The following is a 5,466-nucleotide window of genomic DNA, read 5'->3' as shown; positions in this document are numbered from 1 at the left end:
TGGGTAAATGATCAAGAGTTAATTTTATGAAAACTGCAAAATATTTAAAATCTTAATTATTTGTTTGTGTATATTAGGTTAAATTCGTTAAAAACAATAAAAAATGTTTTCAAAAAGAACTCCACCGACAAGACACACAAGGTAGTTTGGTGGGTCTCTGCAAAAAAATGTTTTAAAAATGTAAAAATTGTGATTTAAATAAATGTATACAGATAAAAAAGTGCGGCCCCAGCACAAATACCCGCGCGTGAGCTTTTCAACTCTACGTATTCATGCGAACAACCTTATGAAAAACATAATAAATACTTATGAAATCGTCTAATTGATGAGAACCTGTAAATGTGTATGTTAAAAATATCGACATCAATCCTAACTTTCAAAGGAGATACAAGTATAATTCGCAATAAGTAGTGTTTTTATGGATATGTTTTGAATATTGAAAGCATTAACTTTGTGGATCATATTGATTTATTATTTTGAGAATAAAAAAGACTTTGTTTTTTTGATCCACTCACATTTTTATTAACCAACTAGTTTCGGCAACAACTGTCCGCCTCCGTAGTGTAATGGTCAGCATGCTCGGCTACCGTTCTGGAGGTTCCGGGTTCGATTCCCAGGGGGATTTAATAAATATAAGTGATTTTTTCACTCTAATATTTATTCAATATTACACTGGACTGGTTCCTGAAGTGGAGGGCTGATCACCTTTCCTTCATGTGTAATCGATCGAGATAACACTGCGTTGAAATGAAGCAGTGCCCTATGCACCATTGGGGTGCGGTAAGGGATTTATTTATTAGTTTCGGCAACAACCTCTTGCCCTCTTCAGGATTTAATTTATGACTAAACATATAAACTAAACTTTTTTTATACAGATGTTTAGTCATAAATTAAACCCTGAAGAGGGCAACAGGTTGTTGCCGAAACTAGTTGGTTAATAAAAATGTGATTGGGTAAAAAAACAAAGTCTTTTTATTTCTCAAAATAATATATTCTTATGGATACCTTACTTTCCAAAGATTTTTTATCAATTAATAAAATCCTTTTAATTATGAACTATTTAGTGTGAAATCAAGATTAATTGAGTGTACCTATAATTCAATATAGGTCTAAAATTATGAAGAAGGTGTACTAGAATAGCTAATAGATTTGACTCTCAAGAAAATCTTAACCGTTGTATTTGGCTAATAAGATTTCCGACCACTGGTACAAAGAAACTAGAAAATGCTCTCTGATGTATTGAGAAAAAGGAATTCGCCGAGAAAACTCCTTAATATGGTTTGAACTTGATCGGAAAATGGTCAATTTTTCTTTCGTTTTTTTTAAGCACGTATTTTGTATTTTATTTCTTAAAATTTTAAATTGTAATAACAAAAGAATGTATCATTTCGATGTTTGTAAATTCAAGTTTACCTCGTGTAAATTCAATATCAGGATTGAATGATATTTCAATTTGTCTGGGTGTTTTACATTTTTCACAACTTCAACTCAAACCCTTATCTGTACGCCAGTGGTGCATAGGGCACTGCATTATACAAACACAGTGTTGTCTTGATCGTTAACACACGAAGGAAAGGTGATCAGTCCTCTGCTTCAGGTACTAGTCCAGGGTAATATTAAATAAATATTACAGTGAAAAAATCACTTGTATTTATTTGACCCCCTGGGAATCGAACGCAGGTCCTCCAGAACAGTAGCCGACCATGCTTACCATTACACTACAGACGCGGATGTTTTTCACAACTTCCATTCCTTTACTTACTCTCCTGCATGCAAACAAGTCTCTAAAATAACGGTTTTTTGTGGGTTATTTAAATATAAAATATTTGTTTTCTCTTTATTGAATGATTTTTAAAGATACTTTTGGCACACTTTATAAAACTTTATACAATAAAATAATTAAAGTTTGTTTTTAAACACTTTTATATTTGGTAATTTTTTCCTACCAATTTTGAAAAGCACCTTGTCATCTTCAGAAATTGATATGTAGTCTTACTTATCCATTACATACAGATGTATAGAAATTCTAAATTCAGTCACATCACCTCACTACTTCACCAACTGCACTGGTTACGCTTTCCCTAAAGGGTTAAGTATAAACTCTGTCTACTTATGTAAAAATCAATACATGATAAAGCTCAAAAGTATCTTTAAGAGCTGTGAATTTCAGACGAATCGGTTGATATACGTCTCGATCAGCCACGACAACTGCTATGGGTAAATTGATCTCACCAGCTTGCAACCAGCGTAATAAATTTGGCGAGCGTGCCTTTAGCATATACATATAACATGGAATGCTCTTCCATCAGTAGTTACAAACAGTGAGAGAAATATGATACATTTTTCCACAATCTCCAATTCTCCAACTAAATCACAGTGAGCGAGCGCTCTTAAGGTAGTATTTTATGTAAATGGCACTTTATAAATCATTCAAAATTATTATTATTATGATAAAACAACATAGTAACAGACGTCATCTTAATCGTCGAGTTAATTTTTTATTCTAAATTATTTACTTCATAAAATTAATTAATTTTCGCCAAAATTTTTCTTTACATAGATTGTATCGTTTTTATGTCCATATTTTTTTTTCAATATTGCGAATTATACTTACGTTAAATTGAAGACACTTAAATGCGTTTATTGTTCCGTTAGGCTTTTGAAAAAAAATATGAACAATTGATCAAAGAAAAACTCAATTACTGAAGTCAGAGTACAGTTTTTTTCTTCATAATGTCAACGCTGACGTCGACTCGTTATGTGCGTCATATTTTTACTGTAAGTTTTGATTCTTCTGCGTAATTTATTTCTCTTCTTTTTCCTGGAATAAAAGTCAGCAAGTGTTAAAATTTAATGAAAGAAGAAACAAAGAAAAATATTTTAATTGTATTTCAGGGAAGCTACGTTTTTCATTTATCGTGGCTGGATATTTATTGAAGGACTTCATCGAAAGATTGCTTACGAATGAAAAGCGTTTCTTGAATGTTTGTCGCATATACTTTGTGGAACATTTTATAAACTTTATAAAATAAAACAACTGTGTTTTTAACCACTTTTTATTGATACCTTTTTCCAATCGGTTTCGATAAGATCCATGTCATCATCAGGGTTAAAGTGTACTATAATGTAAAGTAAAGGAACATGTTATGTAAATGTACCCTGATGATGACAAAGTTCTTATCGAAACCGGCTGGAAAAAAAGTACCAATAAAAAGTGGTAAAAAAAGTTTTATTTTATAAAGTAATGAAAAACGCATTTACTTGATCACAGACCGCAGTTTAGTAATTTCAAGTCACAAAATAAAATATAACTAAACCTATTTTTTAAGAATAATAAGAATCATTGAATCAAATTGATAAAAAAAATCGTGATGCGAAGGTCTTGGTTGCTGGTTGCCAACGTCTCAAGGAAATAGAAAAGTTGCACGTGCGAATATTTATATAATAACTTTAAAATGAAACATAATAATTAAACATAATTATAATTTAATTATAATGTCTACCTGTTTCGAAGCTAACCGCTTCTTTATCAAGACTGATTAATACTTGATAAAGAAGCGGTTAGCTTTGAAACCGGTAGACATTATAATAAAGTTATAATAATAAAATATTTATAGTGATTTTAAAGCAAAGTTACATTTGAATTATAAAATGGAAAATCACAAAGTTAGTGATTCAAATATAAATTATATTAAAATGAAACGTTCGAATAATTCCTGTTATTTTAAGCTTTTAGCCTGAATAAAAAACCCGCTATTAAACTTATTTTTAAATTAACTTTCAAAACCACATAAATATGATATTTCAAACTAAGTACTGTATTTTGCCAGTTTATAGAACGTTGAAAACTTTGTAATACAGCATTAAGTCAAAATCGCATATTTTCGAGTTAACGTTTTTTGCTAGTACACCCACAACATGGACTCTCCTGCGTTCCGTACGCAGGGCTAACAATCTGGTAGGTTTATTTACCAGTGCAGGCAACCTGGCGCTTTTGCTTGTTTGTTTAGGTACCTAAGTGTAATTGAGTGACGACTCTCGTACATGTCTTACAAAATTTGAAACATCCCTATTTTTCAGATAAACCTGATTCACAGGTCTTTGCAAAGTATGATTTCCTTACCAAACTTTTAACTCTTAAGGGAAGCTATTTCCCACCAAATAAGGGGCATTTGATGGCCAGGCAGCCATTTCAGCCCCATAACGCCCCCTCCCCCATCACGTGGCCCAACACGTATCCATTTCCTATTGATATTGCTCTACATTCCTCTTCATTTCCGCCGGAAACGCTACACGCTTCTCCGGGAAGACTCTGAAAGTTTACTTTCCAACACTTAGAGACCCAGTGAGCATATTATGTCTTTTAAAATAAGTGCATTATACATTTGTAAAACTTTTACTCATCTGCTCACACTTAATAAACATAAAAAATGGATATATATATATATATATATATATATATATATATATATATATATATATATATATATATATATATTTATATATTTATATATATATATATACATATATATATACATATATATATATATATATATATATATATATATATATATATTTTTTTTTTTTTAATAAATCTAATATATAAATTCACCTGAAGCGCAGGAGTGATCACCTTGCTTTCTTGTAAGTAACGATCAAGATAATACAGCGTCAATACGATACAGTGCCTTGTGCACCATTGAGTTCGGATAATGGTTAGGAGAAGAACAATTTATAAACGTAATTTTTTTATACATAAAAAGCATTTTTGAACAAAAACACTTTTTAAAAAATTTCGGGAAAAATAGTAGTAAAATAGTAATTAATGGTTTTTTTAAATAAATAAAGAGCGTATTATAAAAAAAAAACTATTGAAATGAGTCTGGTTAAAAATACGTGATAAGTTATAGTTCATACGTTTAATGATAGCTTGTACATTGGAAGTCAGCAAGTTAACAGTCTGAACAAAAGTAGGTGGCTCAGTGGGGTGTTCTGTCGAAATGTCCCGCACTTCTTAGCAAATTAAATTTTAAGTAGCGACATGGGACGCGTTTTGCAAACAGACATATTCTTATTTCGCTGCCTGTGAAAATCGATACCACCGTACATTTTTCACAGAGTTCGTGTTTTATCCTTTCGTACTGAATTTTAAATGCCATTAAAGTGTCTTAAACTAACCAAGAAAATTCATTCAAACCCTTATCTGCATCCAAATGATGCATAGGGCACTGCATCATATAAACGCAGTGTTATCTTGATCGTAAACACATGAAGGAAAGGTGATCAGCCCTCCGCTTTCAGGTACTAGTCCAGGGTAATATTGAATAAATATTACAGTGAATAAATCACTTATATTTATTTGACCACCCTGGGAATCGAACCCGGGACCTCCAGAACGGTAGCCGAGCGTGCTGACCATTACAGTATGGAGGCGGACACTAGTCCGAAACTAGTCATCACAAAAAT

The sequence above is a fragment of the Brachycentrus maculatus genome, unplaced genomic scaffold (assembly GCF_059751285.1).
Source record: "Brachycentrus maculatus isolate JH-2025_06_01 unplaced genomic scaffold, ASM5975128v1 h1tg000213l, whole genome shotgun sequence".
Taxonomy (NCBI): Eukaryota; Metazoa; Arthropoda; class Insecta; order Trichoptera; family Brachycentridae; genus Brachycentrus; species Brachycentrus maculatus.
This window is presented reverse-complemented; position numbering follows the sequence as displayed.